At 49.7% G+C, this 18,372-nt stretch overlaps 1 protein-coding gene across 7 annotated transcripts in view; it reads left to right on the top strand.

The window, feature by feature from the left end:
- Positions 1–18,372, top strand: part of TMEM63C (transmembrane protein 63C) — a 76,364-nt gene that overhangs the window by 6,187 nt on the left and 51,805 nt on the right. For all 7 annotated transcript variants that reach the window (XR_001180087.2, XM_013058192.2, XM_004739182.3 and 4 more), the window contains exon 2: positions 13,549–13,680. The gene's annotated coding sequence lies outside the window, so the exon portion shown is untranslated. The remainder of the gene's footprint in view (positions 1–13,548; positions 13,681–18,372) is intronic.

Here is an 18,372-nt window from a genome sequence, read left to right as displayed (position 1 = left end):
AGGAGATGGACTTTCTCCTCTGATGGCCTGCGTCTCACTGGAGAAGAAGCCAGGGAACCATGTTGGCAGGATGGCCTTCTCCCGACGCCACCCCTGGGGTGGAGCATCTCACCCTTGCTCTCTCCCCAACACCTGTCCCCTGGAGAAATGGACTACTGTTGGTTCTGTGGCTCTTGGAGGTGACCATGGGGTGACAGTACAATGCCAGAGAGAGAAGAGGACCTATCTGGCTGGTGTCCAGTTCCTCTGCTGGGATGCCCTGAGGGTCTCCAGAACAAGGACCACTGCCCCATCCTGAGAAGCTGGTGGTGTGTCCCTCCCGGCCAGCAGAGGCAGGGTCAGGCTGTGGAGAGGCTCCTGGAAAGGAACCATTCGTGGAGAAGCATGGCATAGGTTCTGGACCAGAGCTGTTTTTGGCTGGCCCCCTGCCGTTGGTTTTCCTACCTGACAGCTGGGCGTGAAAACACCTTCTTCAGCTGGGTCAAAGGGCTTTGGAAACATGTCACCCATTTATTACAGATGGGAAGGGCTATTCCTGGACACTGGTGTAGATCCAAGCTGTTTCCAGCTTTCTTGCGGGAAAATGTGGCTCTTCCCTCTATGGGGGATGCCCTCTCCCTTGTGGACAGTCTAGGGCACTCCTCGAAGGCTTGGAAGGCAGGCCATCCCTCCCTCGTGCACCTGGGGTTGTGTTTGGGCCCCTGAGGGCTTCTGTTGGCTGCCTGTGATATTTAGCAGAACTCCCCCACAGCCAAGCACTGGTGACCGGGGGCCCTGTGGACCTTGCTGCCAGTCTGTACCCTCCCCACTGTCTGTCACAGCCCAGGGACACTGTCTCTCCTCTGGTTCTTCCTGGGAAGCGGCTGGTGGAAGAACCACGGAGATGATGGTCATAAAGTCCTGGGAGCTGTTTGCACGCAGTGTCCAGAGTGCAGGAGACCGCCCAGCGTTTGGAGCCTCAGGCAGGCTCGCTCTGGGAACAGCCGTAAGGACAACACTCTGAGGAAGTGAGATCAGCAGCTTTAAAACACTGTTTAGCCTGGGGCAGGACCCTGTGTCCTCTCTCTGTCTTGGGAAAGCCACGGTTTTCCTGGGTTACTCACCTATCAGCTTGGGTGCTGTGGACTGGACTCCCGTTCTTGCCGTGAATTGGCTGGTGCAACTCGTGCAGATCAGGGTTCCAGGGGGAGCTAGGATGAGAATGGGGCAGCTCATGGGGTACCATGTGTCCTTGTCATGGATCTGTCTAGACTGCCCTGGGCAAACTGAGGCAGCTCTTACAAAGAACGCCAGTGGCCAGACCCCTGCATCCTGTGTTTCTAGGGCAGGGAAGGCAACCAAGCTGCCATGTTACTCCCCAGCACCCGCGGCTGCCGAAACAGGGAGAGGCAGGGGTGGGGTGGCCGGGGCAGGGGGATGCCCACAGTCACCCCCTGCCTCCTCCTGGTGATTCGGATTGTTCCAAAAGGGAACTGAAGCCTGGAGCCATTTTCAAAACCAGGATCCAAGTGTCCTGGGATCCCCCGGGCTGACGTCCCCAGGCTTCCATTCTGCTGTTCCGCACAAGCTCTCCTAAGACAAGATCAGCCGAGTCTTCCCAGAATTGTGCCCCACAAGAGGGACACTGGCCTCAGGCCATAGGATCCTGTCAAAAGAGAAGGGCATCCTGAGATCTTTGAAGGTCCAGATGGGCACGATGTGCCTTGGCCACCTGGCTGGGGATGTGGCCGTGTGATGGGCTTTGACATGGGGGCCTCAGCGCCTCAGGTGTCTGAGTGGCAGTGAGGGGACCCTAGGCTGGAAATGCTGCAGAGGGCAAATGAGCCCCTGGGGACAGCAACTGGGTTTCGCTGGGGGCCATGGAGCCGTGGAGCACGAGGGACAAGGCACACACAGACACCTTGTCTGGGGGCAGACGGGAGCCAGGTTTCTACCCTCTTCATTATCCCCGCCACAGGGGGCCAGCCCAGCCCCTGGGGCATGGGGGTGGGGGGAATGTCAGGAAGCAGAAAGGTGGACATACCTGCATGTGCTTAGAGACCCGGAACCCTGTTCTTTCCATGCACTCCCCCCTTTACTGGCTCAGTGGTGGCTGTCCGGGGTCTCTGGGCAGGCTGGCCACGTTTTGGTGGCAGTGGTTGACCAACAGTGTGGACAGCTTCGGGCACTGTTTGAACTGAGCTGTTGCCTCCAAAAGAGCAGGCAGATGGCCTGGTCTTCCCAGAACCAGAGGGTGTGTGGGGGGCATGGGGGACAGGTGTGGGGGACGTCTGTCCTTCGGTAGGACTGGAGCCCTTCTGGACTGGGAGCTCATGTGCCCAGACCTGCAAACGCAGCCAGGCTCTGGGGAGAGCTGCTCAGGCAGTGGAACGACAGCCTGAACCGTGTCCCTGCCCTGAGGTCCTGGTGCCACTGAGTGACCTCACATTCCTTGTTACTCCTGGGGGAGGGGCAGAGCAGGTGTGAGTGGCCCACTTGATGGATGCGAACACTGAGGCTCAGAGAGGTTTTAACAGCCACAACCACACGCAGGCACACGTACATTCGCCGGCTCCAGAGCGGCCGAACCCAGAGCGGGTCCAGGCCTGTGTGACTCCCAAGGAGTGCCCCTCCTCCCGAGCATGGCTGACAACCTCCGCTCACCTGCTATCCCTGCTGCTGGTGGTTTTGCTGAAGTGGCTTAAGACAAAAGGACTTGGAAGTGAAGGTCGTGCGTGTGTCCCCTTTCCCTCCACTCTGGGCCGGGTGCCCAGAGCAGGGCTCTGCTGAAGGACTGCAGGGAATACAGAAGGACAGGACTCCCACCCCACCATCACCTCAGGCCCCGGGATGCACTGCAGGCTTGATCAGACGGGCTGAGCTAGGCCAGGGCACGAGATTCAATGCAGGGGCCCTGGCTTCATGCTTCACGGAGGGTCTCCCCAGTCCCCTGGCCTGACACCTGCCTAGAGCAGCCAGAATGGAGGGGACAGGCAGCAATGGCCTGGGCTCACAGGACTGCAAAGCGGAGGACGCGGAGGGGCTGAGTCCCAGCACTCTGCTGTGGGTCTGGGGCAGAAGTCCAGGCCCGGTGACCTGATTTGTCCCCAGAGACAGAGAGGCAGAGGTGGGGGGGACAGGCTCTCTGACTTACTCCTACTCCAGGGCCTGGGTACCCCAGCGATTTACCTCTTATCACGTGAGTCATCTTTGAGCCCATCTCTGACCTGGTCACTTCTTACTGGCTCCCCAGAGCCTGCCATTGGAGACTGAGCTTGGGTTAGACCCACTTACCCTTTTCCAACCTGTCTTCCTGCTTCCTTCCACCTTCCCACACACTCTGTTCTGGCTCAAGGCTCTTCCTGCATGGAGCGGGGATCGCCCCCTCATGGTTCAGCTAAGAACCACCACTCGGTCACATCCAAGGTGCCCAGGCCGTTTGACCCACCCCCTCCTCCCAGCCCAGTCATTCCGTCATCCCCAGCCTCATTCGGTCAGACCCTTCCTGCCTTTCAAACTCCGGCTCCCATGCCACCTCCTCCATGAAGCCTTCCCTGGAGAGGTCTCATAGCCTTTATTAATGCACTTGTCCCATTAGCATCTGTCTCTTGTGCTAGACAGTGAGCTCATCCTGACATTTGTCAAGTGTTCACTGAGTGCCAGTCACACACATGTCCTCTGGTAACTTGTGAGGTTGGGGGCAGGTGGGCAAGCCAACTGATCGTGGCGACAGCTGCAGAGATGCTGGAGTAATGGCGGGAAGAAGCACCGCGGATGTTTCCGCAATGACATTCAAAACTGCAACGGTACATACTTTATGACCAACAGTTTCACATCTAGGTGTATAATTACCTCGAGAAACTCACACGTGTGCTTGAGGAGACAGCTCCAAGGGTATCTAGGGCAGTAAGGCTGGAAGCACAAAAGAGGTCTCCACGTCAGTGTCTTCAGTGTCTACAGGGATGGAACAGAGAACTACAAATGTGATCTTACGCAGCAGTTAAAACACACGGAATTGGGAGATTTTATGTTTTGTAACTTCTACCTCAATAAACACGCGCGCGATCGGTATTAGCATAAATAAATCTCAAACAGTATTGCATGAAATGGGAAATTGCCGAATAATACCGTTCAGGAACATTTCATTTCTGTGGCAATCACAGACAAAACTGTTTGTGATTTATGGATGCAGACGTGTTGCAGTAGCTACTAGACTCGCACTTGTGGTCTTGGGCGAGGGGAAGAAGGAGCTGGTGCCGGTGGATGGAAGGAAGGGCTTTTAATTTCCGAGTAATGCTGCTTTTAACAAAAAAGATCTGAGGCAAAAATGATAGAATGTTAACACGAGTTAATTCCATTGGTTTTATTCTTTTAATTTTTTGTGTTTAAAGGTTTTCAAAATTATGGAATGCCTGGGTGGCTCAGTTGGTTAAGCATCTGCCTTCAGCTCAGCTCATGATCCCCAAGTCCTGAGACTGAGCCCCGTATCTGGCTCCCCACTCAGCGGGGAGTCTTCTTCTCTCTATTTCCCTCTGCCCCTCCCCTCGCTTGTGTGCTTTCTCTCTCAAATAAATTTAAAACAATTTTTTAAAGATTTTATTTATTTATTTAACAGAAAGAGATCATAAGTAGGCAGAGAGGCAGGCAGAGAGAGGAGTTCTCTGTTCACTGAACAGAGAACCTGATGTGAGGCTCGATCCCAGGACCCTGGGATCCTGACCTGAGCTGAAGGCAGAGGGTTTAACCCACTGAGCCAACCAGGCGCCCCTAAATAAATTCTTTTTTTAAGTTTTCAAAATTAGGGGCACCTGGCTGGCTCAGTCAATGGAAGCCTGAGACTCTTGATCTTGAGGTTGTGAGTTCGAGCCCCACGTTGGGTGTAGAGATTACAAATAAAATCTTAAAAAAACTTTTTTTTAATTAAAAAAAAAAAAGTAAACTTGAATGTCAGAGGAAAGGCACTGACTTTTCCCGGGGAAGCCAGGAAAGTTTCCAAGAGGAGGTGGCAGCTGGGGATTGAAGACAGGGTGGGAGTCGTCACGTATTACTGGGTGAGGGGGACTTGTGAAAAGGAGATGTGGGATGTTCAAGGCCAGGGCACATGTGCAGGGGCACTCCGCACTTTTAAAATGTTTTCTGAATGCTCCTCCCCCACTGCCTTCCTCCTCCTCGTCCCTGATTCCAGCTACTTAGTCTCTGGGCCATGCACATGGTCAGTAGGCTGCTGTTCGAACAGCGTGTGTCCTTGGATGACTTTTTAAAGGTCTAAGTAATCTCATGGGGGTTGGGGTAGGAGTGAGCCAAATATGTAAAATTGAACATTAAAATGGGGAAATAGCCGCTAATACAGAGAAGAGAAAAAATATTCTTGGAGGATTCTGTGCTTGACCACATGTAAATTCAGCTGAAAATCAACTGAAACTGATAGTTTTCTGAGAAGATATAAATCAGCAGTTTGACCCCAGAAGAACTAACTAGAAAGTGTGAATGGATCAATAATCACGAGAGAAACTGAGTTTTCATAAAACTCTCCCCCAAAACCCTGAGGTTTAGCCAACTTTGAATTTTTATAAACCTCCAAGGAAAGGATATTGCTATGTTTTTAAAAATATTAATTTATTATGAGAGAGTTATAATTTATTATAAGAGAGATAGAGAACCCCAGGCAGATTCCAGGCCCAGCATAGGGCCCGAAGCAGGGCTCGATCCCATGACTGGAGCCAAAATCAAGAGTCAGATGCTTAACTGACTGAGCCACCCAGGCGCCCCTAATTACATGTTTTTGAAGCTGCACCAACCATGCCAGACCATAGAGAAGGAAAGATTCCAAATTATTCTGTGAAGCCGGCATAACACTGACAACACCAAAAAGGAAAAATGACTGAAAAAAAATCCAATTTCTGAAGACTGGTGCAAAATTCAAAAATTAATAACAACAAATAGAATTGCACAGGGTTATGTTTAAAAAACAAATGCACCACAAGCGAGTGGGACTATCTTGAACCAAGTAATAGGTCAAAAGAGGTGAAAACTCACGTAAACAGCTCCATAAATGCTAAAAATGGCTTAAAGGCATTTGGTAAAGTTCAACGTATGTCCCTGATTGTATCTCCACTTTTTAAATGTTTTTGTCACTTTATTTTATTTTCTTGCATCTCGGTAAGTATACTTTTTAATCCCCATCCCCTATTTTACCCATTCCCCCCCCACCCACCTCCCCTCTGCTAACCATCAGTTTGTTCTCTATAGTTAAGAGTCTATTTCTTGGTTTTTCTTTCTCTTTCTCCCTTTCCTTTGATCATCTGTTTTGTTTCTTAAATTCCACATGTGGGTGAGATCATATTTGTCTTTTTCTGACTTACTTTGCGTAGCATAGCACTTGCTAGCTCTATCCGTGTCATTGCAAATGGTAAGATTTCATGCCTTTTTTATGGCTGAATAATATTCCATTGTCTCTATATACCACATCTTCTGTATCCATTCATCTATGGATGAAACTTGGGCTGCTTGTATACTTTGATTATTGCAAATAATGCTGCTATAAACAAAGGGATGGGTGTATCCCTTTGAATTAGTGTTTTTGGTTTTGTGGGTAAATACCCATTAAGTGCAATTACTGGGTTTAGGGTAGTTCTATTGTTAATTTTTTGAAGACCCTGTGTACTGTTTCCCACAAAAGCTGTACCAGTTTGCATTCCCACCAACTGTGCATAAGCGTTTCTTTTTCTCCACATCCTCACCAACATTGTATTGTTGATTTCAGCCATTCTGACAGGTGGGAGGTGATAGCTCATTGTGGTTTTGATTTGCATTTGCCTGATGATGAATGATATTGAGCATCTTTTCATGTGTCTGTTGGCCATCTGGATTTGTCTTCTTTGAAAAAATGTTTATTCATGACTTCTACCCATTTTTAAATTGGATTATTTGGTTTTTGGGCGTTGAGTTTTATAAGTTCTTTGTACATTTGTACATTCTGGATACTTACATTTTATTGGATATGTCATTTGCAAATATTCAGTGGGTTGCCTTTTTGTTTTGTTTCTTTCACTATGCAAAAACTTTTTATTTTTTGATGTGGTCCCCATAGTTAATTTTTGCTTTCATTTCCCTTGCCTCAGGAGACATGTCTAGAAGAATGTTGCTATAGCTGATGTTAGAGAAATTATTGCCTGTGCTCTTTTCTAGGGTTTTTATGGCATCAGGTCTCACATTTATGTCTTTAATCCATTTTGAATTTATTTTTTTGTGTAGTATAAGAAAGTGGTGCAGTTTCATTCTTTTGCATGTTGTTGTCCAGTTTTCCCAACACCATTGGTTGAAGAGAGACTGTCTCCCATAGTCATTCCTCCTCTGTCGAAGATTAATTGACCTTATAATTTGGGGTTCGTTTCTGGGTTTTCTGTTCTATTCCATCGAACTATGTATCTGTTTTTATGCCAATACCATACTGTTTTGATCACTACCACTTTGTAATATAACTTGAAATCTGATACCTCCAGCTTTGCTTTTCTTTTTCAAGATTGCATTGACTACTCAAGGTCTCAGTTTTAACTCTTATTTAATAGGAATAGATGGACATTGCTTAACATAATATTATGCATGTGTGTGTATGTGTGTGTATAGATATACACACATACGAGGGGAAAATGACTTTAAACATTCTTTAACATTCCTCTAGAAGTACACTCCAATACAAATTTTGAAAATAGAAGTTATAAAAGGAGGCCAACTTATCAAGTTGTAGACGATAAGATTCATTATCTGGAGAAAAAAAGAACAAGGTCATCTCCTGAAAAACTATGAGAAATAATAAAGGAATAGAGTAAGATGACTGCTAATAAGTATTAAAATGGTATTTATGACATAGAAACTTTAGATTCTTAGAAAATAAAACGGAAGGGAACATTTACAGTATCAGTAAACGTGTTAAATCTACCTAGGAGTTAGTCTAATGGGAGGTGGCAAGAACCGGTCTGGCTGCTGCCGTTCACCCCTGTTCCCCAGCACTTAGAAGGGGGCCCAGCAATGGTAATAAAGATTTGTCAAATGCTGAAACTGGCTGATGAATCAAGGGAACAGAAGCCTTTATGTAGACAGAGACCCAAGCACATCTGAGAGGCAGTGGTGACGGTAGTCATCACTGCCATACAGTGGTCCCTGTATGCCAGGAGCTGTGGGACGCCCCCCACCTGTAGCCAAGCCTGGGACCCAGCCCGCAGAGCAGTCCTAGTGCACTCGAGAGGAGTGTATGTGCCACTGCCCTTGCGAGGGGTGTCCCACATCCATGTGTCCGGACCAGTAGGTCTATAGTGTTGTAGATACTCAAGTCCTCTGACTCCTTATTGATCTCTCTGGGGGTCTACCCATTAAACCCCCTCCTCCGTTGAGTTACTCTTTTCTCCCTTCAGTTCTGTCTGTGTCATATCATTGCGTGCTCTGCTGTTAGGTGCCCATGTATTTATAATTATCATCTCTTCCTGGAGAATTGACCTTTTTAATCATTCTAGAATAGACTTCTTTGTGCCTTGCGGCAGTTTTGAACTTTGGATCTACTTTGTCTGAGGGACAGTGTGACCACCCCTGCTTTCTCCTGGTTCTTTTCTTTTTTTTTTTTCCCCCCTCTTCTGGTTCTTATTTGCATACAGTATCTTCTCCCATACCCCCCTTTTTTAATTTCTTTTCAGTGTAACAATTCATTGTTTATGCACCATACCCAGTGCTCCATGCAATACGTGCCCTCCATAATACCCACCACCTGGTTCCCCCAACCTCCCACCCCCCGCCCCTTCAAAACCCTCAGATTGTTTTTCAGAGTCCATAGTCTCTCATGGTTCACCTCCCCCTCCAATTTCCCTCAACTCCCTTCTCCTCTCCATTTCCTCATGTCCTCCGTGTTATTTCTTATGCTCCACAAATAAGTGAAACCATATGATAATTGACTCTCTCTGCTTGACTTATTTCACTCAGTGTACTCTCTTCAGGTCCCGTCCATGTTGCTACAAAAGCTGGGTATTCATCCTTTCTGATGGAGGCATAATACTCCATAGTGTATATGGACCACATCTTCCTTATCCATTCGTCTGTTGAAGGACATCTTGGTTCTTTCCACAGTTTGGCGACCGTGGCCATTGCTGCTATAAACATTGAGGTACAGATGGCCCTTCTTTTCACTGCATCTGTATCTTTGGGGTAAATACCCAGTAGTGCAATTCCAGGGTCATAGGGAAGCTCTATTTTTAATTTCTTAAGGAGTCTCCATACTGTTCTCCAAATTGGCTGCACCAACTTGCATTCCCACCAACAGTGTAAGAGGGTTCCCCTTTCTCCACATCCTCTCCAACACATGTTGTTTCCTGTCTTGCTAATTTTTGCCATTCTAACTGGTGGAAGATGATATCTCAATGTGGTTTTGATTAGAATCTCTCTGATGGCTAATGATGATGAATATTTTTCATGTGTCTGTTAGCCATTGGTATGTCTTCATTGGAGAAGTGTCTGTTCATGTTTTCTGCCCGTTTTTTGACATGATTATCTGTTTCTTGTGTGTTGAGTTTGAGAAGTTCTTTATAGATCTTTTTTTTCCTCTTCTGGTTCTCATTTGCATACAGTGTCTTCCCCCATCCTTTTGCCTCAGCTTACATGTGTCTTAAGGCTTGCTCAGGTGAGTCTGTTACAGACAGCCCCGTAACCGAAATAACTCACTTAATCCTCATCATAGGTAATGCTGTTATTATTATCATTTTGGAGGGGGAAACCAAGGCACAGGAAGGTCAGGTAACTTCGCTTAGATCCAGTGAAGCTGGAATTTGAACCAGCACTTGACTCAGAGGTCATGCTCTTTGTGTCCATCCTTGTACATGGTTAAATTGAGATTCTGAATTTAGAGGAAGGGTGGTGGTATGGAGGGAAGGAAGAGAATATTCCTACATGACTTTGGGGCAACTCTCTACCTCCTTGGGGGAAAAATAAAGCTTGGCCCCACTATAGTCCTTACACCAAAATATATTCTAAGAAAAAAAAAAAGATTAAAATGAAGAAAGGAAAAAACCCAAATTGTACTAGTGGAAAACAAGGGCAAGTATTCTTAAGATGCTCTAGTAAGAAATTCTTCTGACTACAGAAAAATAAGAAATTTCTATAAGCCTAAGATGTCATAAATAAAATAAAAGAGACCTATGACAGTTTAGAAAAACCTCTTAAGACTCACCATCACTCAGCATCAGGGAAATACAAATCAAAACCACAATGAGATACCACCTCACACCAGTCAGAATGGCTAAAATTAACAAGACCGGAAACAACAGATGTTGGCGAGGATGCGGAGAAAGGGGAACCCTCTTATACTGCTGGTGGGAATGCAAGCTGGTGCAGCCACTCTGGAAAAACAGCATGGAGGTTCCTCAAAAAGTTAAAAATAGAGCTACTCTATGACCCAACAATTGTACTATTAGATATTTACCCAAAGGATACAAATGTAGTGATCCACGCACCCCAATGTTTATAGCAGCAATGTCCACAACAGCCAAACTGTGGAAAGAGCCCAGATGTCCATCGACAGATGAATGGATAAGGAAGATGTGGTGTACACACACACACACACACACACACACACACACAGAGGACTATTACTCAGCCATCAAAAAGAATGAAATCTTGCCATTTGCAACAACGTGAATGGAACTAGAGGGTATTATGCTAAGTGAAATAAGTCAGAGGAAGACAAATACCATAAGATTTCCCTCATATGTGGAATTTAAGAAACAAAATAGATGAATATAGGGGAAGGGAAGGAAAAATAAGATAAAAACAGAGAGGGAGGCAAACCATGAGATGCTGAACTCTAGGAGGCAAACTGAGGGTTGCCGGAGGGGAAGGAGGCAGGGGGATGGGCGGGTGATGGGCATTAGGGAGGGGATGCGAGATAATGAGCTCTGGGTATTATATGCAAGTGATAAATCTCGAAATTGTACCCCTGAAACTAATAATATACTTTGTGTTAACTAAACTGAATTTAAATTAAAAAATAAAAAAAAACAACAGGGCGCCTGGGTGGCTCAGTGGGTTAAGCCGCTGCCTTCGGCTCAGGTCATGATCCCAGGGTCCTGGGATCGAGTCCCGCATCGGGCTCTCTGCTCAGCAGGGAGCCTGCTTCCTCCTCTCTCTCTGCCTGCCTCTCTGCCTACTTGTGTTCTCTCTCTGTCAAATAAATAAATAAATAAAATCTTTAAAAAAAAAAAACAAAGATGCTTTAAAAAAATCAGTAAGATAAACTGGAGAGGACATAAGCCGTCACAGAAAAATAAATGCAAAGGCCAATCAATCAATAAACATGAAAGCAACATCTGCTCTTTCTGATCATTACAAAATGACACATCAAAACTAGACATCAGTTTTCAAGGTTTTTAAAAAAAATTTTTTTTAAAGATATTATTTATTTATTTGACAGACAGAGATCACAAATAGACAGAGAGACAGGCAGAGAGGAAGGGAAGCAGGCTCCCCGCTAAGCAGAGAGCCCTATGTGGGGCTCGATCCCAGGACTCTGGGGTCGTGACTGGGATCAGGACCCAAGCCAAAGGCAGAGGCTTTAACCCACTGAGCCACCCAGGCACCCCGATATTGGCAAAGTTTAAAGATTTGATAACAGACGGGGTGGGGGGGCAGGCACTCTTGTGTGTGGCTGGGGCAGTTCAGACTGGTTCGTCCTATTTGGAAGACAATTCGGAAACATCTATCAGAATTTTAGATGCATGTAACCCTCAACTCCTTACTGTCTATCCTACAGCTCACCTCACACATAGGTACGAAGATATATAACCAAAGATGGTTTTTTGCAGGCAAAAGGTAGAAACAACCTCTAAACACCCATCAACAGGAGTAGACTCACAGAAATTACAGTGCGTTTTTCAGTGGAACATGTGAACTGCCTGTAAAAGTGAGGGACGTGTGTGTGCTGTGTGTGTGAGGTGTGGGGTGTGTGTTAATGCGGAGATGGGGTGTGTGTGTGCTAACTAACGAAACAGAGTACCGGGAATCTGTTCCAGGCTGGGCTTAGAATAAAGATGCAGGCATGGATATGTATTTGTCAATATTTATGGGAAATTTTCTGAAGGAAACTTACAGGAAATGTGGCTGTGTTTGGGAGTGGGACAGAGGTTTGGGGGAACAAGGGGACTTTTCACTGTGCCTTAGTTTGAATGCTTTGATTTTTTTTTCCCCGATAAGCATGTTATTTTCAGAATTGAAAAAGAATAGTTAAGGAGCGCCTTGGTGGTTCAGTGGGTTAAAGCCTCTGCCTTCAGCTCAGGTCATGATCCCAGGGTCCAGGGATGGAGCCCCGCATCAGGCTTTCTGCTCAGCAGGGAGCCTGCTTCCTCCTCTCTCTCTGCCTGCCTCTCTGCCTACTTGTGATCTCTGCCTGTCAAATAAATAAATAAATAAAATCTTAAAAAAAAAAAAAAGACTAGTTAGGAAAAACAGAAAGGGAGAATACTGGTTAAGTGCCTCACCCTCAACTTTCTTTTTATATTTCTCTATGGGCTTCCGTTCTTTGACATTTGTAATTTTCCATTTGGAAGAGCCAAAGAGACATCTCCAGTCTTCATCTTGTCCTCAGGGAAAGGGGGCCTGGAGAGGTTTCAGCAGCTGCTGGGGACCCCTGGCTAGTCTGTCTGCAGAAACGGGGCTCCTGTGATGCTGCTTGTGGGAGAGAGACCAATGACCCCTTTATGCGTGTGGTCAAAGCTTCCTCCTTGGTCGTGGCCCTTTTCTGACACGTAGTCCAGCGACTCTTATTTTGCATGCATCCACGTGGGCAACCTTTTAAAATGCATTCCCAGGTACCTTCCTGGAGATTCTGATTCAGTGGGCTAGGGTAGGGCCCTTAAATCTACATGTTAGCAAGCCTCCCCCTTCACCAGAAGGTGCTGAAGTCCTACTTGAAGTCCCCTGATGGATATGGGCCCCTCTGAGCTCCTCAGCTCAGCCCTGATGGCAGTGTCTGGGTATCTGGGCTGAAGTCCCCCCACTTGGGAAAGGGGTGCTCCCAAGTCACCAGGAGGGACTTTTATTTTTTATTTTATTTAATTTTAATATTCTATTTGTTTGTCAGAGAGAAAGAAAGAGAGCACAGGCAGGGGAGCGGCAGGCAGAGGGAGAAGCAGACTCCCCACTGAGCGTGGTGTTCGATGCAGGACTCGATCCCAGGACCCTGGAATCATGACTTGAACCAAAGGCAGACGCTTAACCGACTGAGCCACCCAGGTGCCCCAGTGCTTAGACTTTGAGGGCAGTGCTCCGTCTGTGGGGTCCCTCCCCTCAGGCTCATGCTCACCTAGGATGAAGGGCGACTCCCCAGCTCACCCATCCCAGGGATGAGCAGCTGGATGCAGAGATAGGGGGCCAGCTGGGGGGGTCAACCGGGGTGCCCCGCCCCCCATGAGGACTTCCCTGAGGCAGGCCTCTTGGCGAGATGCTGACATGTGTGTGGGGCTTAGGCTGGGCTGGTTGAGGAGCCACAGGGAGGCTGGGGAGATTTGAGAGTGCTTTGTTGTCCCTGTGCCACAGAGCCATCGTCGTGGTCAGGAACCGAGCAGGGACAAGGCTGGGCCACTCAGAAGCACCTGAGGACTGATCAAGAGGAGGGAGGGCCCGTGACCACGCACCTGCCTGCGCCGCACGCCTCACCTGCTGGTCCAGGTAGGTGCTCTTTCCACCGTCCCACCCAGCAGTGCTAAGACCCTAACACCAGCTTCCTCTGTCAGCCTTAGGAAATGCGGCCACCCCATTCCCCGTGACCTGGGGCTTTCCAGCCACGGCTCAGGTGAGCGCTCTCCCGAAGCCCTCCTAAACCTACAGCCTGATGGGGGGTGCAGGAAAGCCCAGTCCTCTTTCTGAAGGACACTGTCCCAGGTGACCTTGGCTCCTGAAGCCTGGGCCTTAAGGGGGCCAGAGGCTACTCTGGCTCTGGTCAGGATGTCCCCCGCCCCGCAGAAACACCCCCGGCTGAGCGGTTAGTTGGGTCCCTTGTGGCTCCTGCCCGCGCTGAACCCAGTCTGGGACAGGCCCAGAACACAGCCAGACACATCCCTCCCAAGAGCGCCCTGCCTGTCGCCACGTTTTCCTCAGGAAGGGATTATGACAGATGGTATCTTCGTAGACTCTTCGAGCTGGAAGGGATCTTAGTGCTATATCCCACCTCAGTCTCTTTTTACTTCTCAAGCCTTACTTGTACCAGCAGCGCTGTTGACAGTGTTGTAGGTGAATGTCTCAGAGAAACTAGATGTAATTTTGTCAAAACTGTCTAGGATCCCCGAGGGTCTCAGGCAGCCCTTCCCGGGTTCGGCTGCCTCTTCCCTGCCTGGCCTCAGCCAGTCTCTCCCCCGACCTCACTTCCCCCCACCAGCCGTCACCTCTCCCCTATTTCCACCTACCCAGTGGCTCCGAGCAACCCATCCGCTCTGTGACAGGGACGCCGGTGGTGATTGGACGTCCCGAGCTAGAAGAGGTTAAAAGCCAAGTTAGCATCACAGTGAGGCTTTCTCCCCAATTTAAGTAAGAAAGTTAACAAAATCAAGAAGGGATTGGGGAGTTGATGGAGTCTGTCCCACTTATAAGATATCTCCATTTGAGAGTCTATACTATGTCTTTGCCACCGAAGAAGAAGTTATCCTGTGTGGGCTGTTGGCCGAGAAGATTGGGGTTGTTGCCATTATCCACAAAAGCGGTCCTAGATGTAGTTCGTTTCTGTGCAGATCAAAGTGCTGGATGTCCACGTCTCCCTCCTAGTTTCCTGGTCCTGCCTGAGAGGCCCCCCTGGGCAAGGAGTCTTAGCCAGAAGCAGGATCTCACTTCCATCCCTCTGGCCGTGCCCTCCGCCCCAGCCCACGCCAGACCCTCGTCCCTCCAGTTTCGATCTCTGTGAGAGGCGGCATTGAATCGTGGTGATGAACACAGACTGAGGGGCATGGAGGGTTCGGGTCCCAGCTCCACCACTACTAGCCCTGCCATCTCTGTGTATGTCAGTCTTCTCATCTGTAGACTGGGGATGGCAACAGTACCCCAGGGGAGCTGTGAGGATTAAAGCTAACATCTGTAAAGCACTTGGGACCACCTCCAGCACTCTGTGAGTGCTTCGCACATGTTAGCTCGGGTCATGACCAAAGCCACACACTGCTTCCTGAGGCAGGGTAATGCCCTTCCTGCCCTGCTCCACAGTCAGCCACGGCTCCCCGTTGCCCATTCTGTGACTACGTCTATGAGGTCCTTTAAGGGCCTCAAAAACAGAAGCTTTATCACTTTCCTTGCACGTAATAAGAAATCGGTGGCGTTTGCTGAGAGAGAGGGTTTCCACCTTGGGGAACCAAGTCCCCAAGGAACGGACGTGCAGCCCTGGACAGCCCCACAGCTGGGAGTTTGCTCCAGGCTCTTCAGCCTCCCCAGCTCTGCCCTGGATGCTGGGTGCTGGCTCTGCCCACGGGGCAGGTTTGGGCTCCCTTGGATCTGCTGGAGCCTCAAAGGCAGGGAGCGGCATTTGGACTCCAGCCCTCTGGGTATCATCAGGGTGAGGAGGGAACGCCCAGCCCAGACCAGAGCAGGCAGTGCCCACAGTTATTACTCCCATTCTTGGATGAGTTCATGCCAGGCGGACAGGACGTCCTTGTCCTTGTTCAGCGCCGGGAGGTGACCAGAACCTCTGCTCCTGGAGCTTGGCTGGGAAGCCTGAGGCCAGCAGAGACCAGCTGTGATCTGGTGCCCCGGACGGAGAGCCCAGCCCGCCCCACGCCCCGCACCTCCACTGTTTCCCTAGCAGAAGGGAGGCCCCTGGCACGGAAGAGGAGGCACTGGGTTGGAGTAGGACAGACCGTGTCCAAAACCAGGCTCCTCACCAGGCGGGGAGACCGTGGCCATGTCATTTAGCTTCTCGGAGTCTCTATTTTTCCATCTGTAAAACAGGAGAATAAAACCCATTCCATAGGGTTTCTGAGAGGCCAACGTGCCAGGGCACCTGTCCAGTGCCTGCGCGGGGCGGGCGCCCCGTGACCTGTGGTGGTTCTGTTCCACCCACCGGAGGCGCTCTTCCAAGCTGCCCGGGGCGGCTGCCTCAGTCCTGCGAGTCTCTCACTTTCCTCAGTTGAAAATTTCCTCACTTGGCCTCCGCTCCAAGATGAAGGGAAGTGGTGGTATCTTTGGCAAGGGAGGGGAGGAGGAACAGTCCAAATCTTCCCAGACGCCTGGCAGGGGAGCAAGACTCTGCGGGGCAGAAGCAGAGCTCTGGGCGGCTCTCGCGGAGATTTCCGCGCTGGTGCTGCCAAGCTCAGGAAGCTGGGAGTGGAGTGACGGGGAGAGAAAACACCAGACCACGTTGCTTCACGCAGGGTACTGTGTTCCTCCTTATTCATGCCACGAATGAATGAATTTGTTGGGATTCCAGGCGCTAGGTGGGGCACTGGGAGATTCAGCGAGGAGACGGACAGACATGGGCTCTGCCCTCACGGCGTCTTCATTCATTCTCATGGGGGTGAGGACAGACAGTGAGCAGCATAAAGGATGACAGGGGATCAATCCGGGGGAAATAGAGAAGGAGGGGGGACTGGGAGAGCCTGGGGAGTTTCATTATTAAATAGGGCCATCAGGACAAGCCTCACCGAAAGGTGACATTGGGGACACCAGTTGTCCCTCCCACCCCCCGCCCCAGGAACCCCTGACAAGCCCATGAACTCAGAATGGGGGCCGGGTGCCTTTCATGAGATCCCCGGATAGGAGCTAAATCGAGAAACCCTCCTAGTCCCAGCCCAGGTAATGTCCTGCCCTTCCTCCGAAGCCTTCAGTAGTTCCCTATTGCCTACACAGTTAAGCACAATTATTCATTCTGAGGTTCAGGACCTTCCTGTTATCTCACCAGACCCCGCTTATGCCAGCTTGGCAGCCATGCCAGTCTACCTGCCATTTCTGGAATATTCCACACTCTGCTTCCGTCCATCACTCATCTGTCCCCTCTACCCAAACTGCCCTTGTCCCCACTTGTTTCTGTTCGCCTGCCACCTCTCTGAAGCCTTCCCTGCCCCTGGGGAGCTGTGGTCTCTGAGCCCTACCAGCCTGGCTTTTCCCTTCTCATTACGGGGTCCTTGCTCTGCCCTAGATGTGTGCACTGCTTTCCCTGGGAGAGAGCCTTTCACCTTCAGCGGGTGTGGGGCTCAGCAAACATTGGCTGAACTGAGTGTGGCCAAGTTCAGAGGCCCCCAGCAATACCGGGACAAGTTCTGGGGAGTGTGGCTCACTCACACAAAGAAGGCAGAAGCGGGGAGGCCGGGGTGCCTGGGTGGCTCAGTCAGTTAAGCATCTGCTTTTGGCTCAGGTCATGATCCTGGGGTCCTGGGATCCAGCAGGGAACCTGCTTCTTCCTCTCCCTCTGCCTGACACTCTCCCTGCTTATGCTCTCTCTCTGTCAAATAAATAAATAAAATCTTAAAAAAAAAAAAAAAAAAAAAAAAAAGGAAGGGGAAGGTCAGCAGGAAAGGAGAGAGGGAACCAAGACACAGGTGAGACAGGATGGAGGTACTAGTGAAGAAAGGGGACAGAGATGCCCACCAAAGAGCTAGACCATCAGAGACAGAAGGATGGGTCTCTTCTGCTACTACGCCCTTCAGCATCCCAGACCAGTGCTTCCTTGTGTCTAACTAGAATACCTCTTGCTGTAGCTTGTGCTCATCTCCTTCAGTTCTATCCTCTGAATTCAGGGAGCTATATGAGCCCTCATTCAGCATGGATCAGAGTGGTTTTCTTGACCCCCCCATCAAAGAGGCAGGAACAAGGTCCTAATGAGGCTGGCCCCTGGTCTGGGACTTTATGATCTCGTTGAGGAGGCCAGGACCCATAGAGCTTACCAGAGATTGTTTGGGGCCAGAGTATGGGGCCTGTGCCTCAGCCACTGTCCAAGGCTAGCCTTCATCACAGTCAGATCTGTAACCAGAAATCCCCCACTACAACACTGTGCTTCTCAGGCCACTCTGCTCTGGGCCCCCTCTGCCCCGCTGGCCCCGGGAAGCCTGTGAGCTGGGCGCTGCAGCCTCTGCCATCTGGCTCGCACCCAAGGCTGGAGCAGCTGTGCCCTGGCCCCTCCCTCCACCTCTCCCCACCTCCCCCGGAGGCAGCCAGCCTGGCTCCTGCCCTATTTAGACAGATGGGGACAGAACTGGGTGTCCCTCCCATCCCTGCTGCCCTGAGGGGTGATGTGTTTCCATCTGGGACCCAGACTTTATTGGGGGAAAGCCTTTACATAAGCCAAGCCCACCTCCCTCTCCACCTTTGTGCATGCGTGGTCTCAGGGAATGTCGTGCCCTTGGCCTCCCTGTGGCCACAATTCCCAACTCCAGGTCAGAAGCCCCACAT

The sequence above is a fragment of the Mustela putorius genome, unplaced genomic scaffold (assembly GCF_011764305.1).
Source record: "Mustela putorius furo isolate JIRA1106 unplaced genomic scaffold, ASM1176430v1.1 tig00000129_pilon_pilon_pilon, whole genome shotgun sequence".
Classification (NCBI taxonomy): domain Eukaryota; kingdom Metazoa; phylum Chordata; class Mammalia; order Carnivora; family Mustelidae; genus Mustela; species Mustela putorius.
Note: the sequence above shows the minus strand (reverse complement) of the source record. Positions and strands in the feature narration are given on the sequence as shown.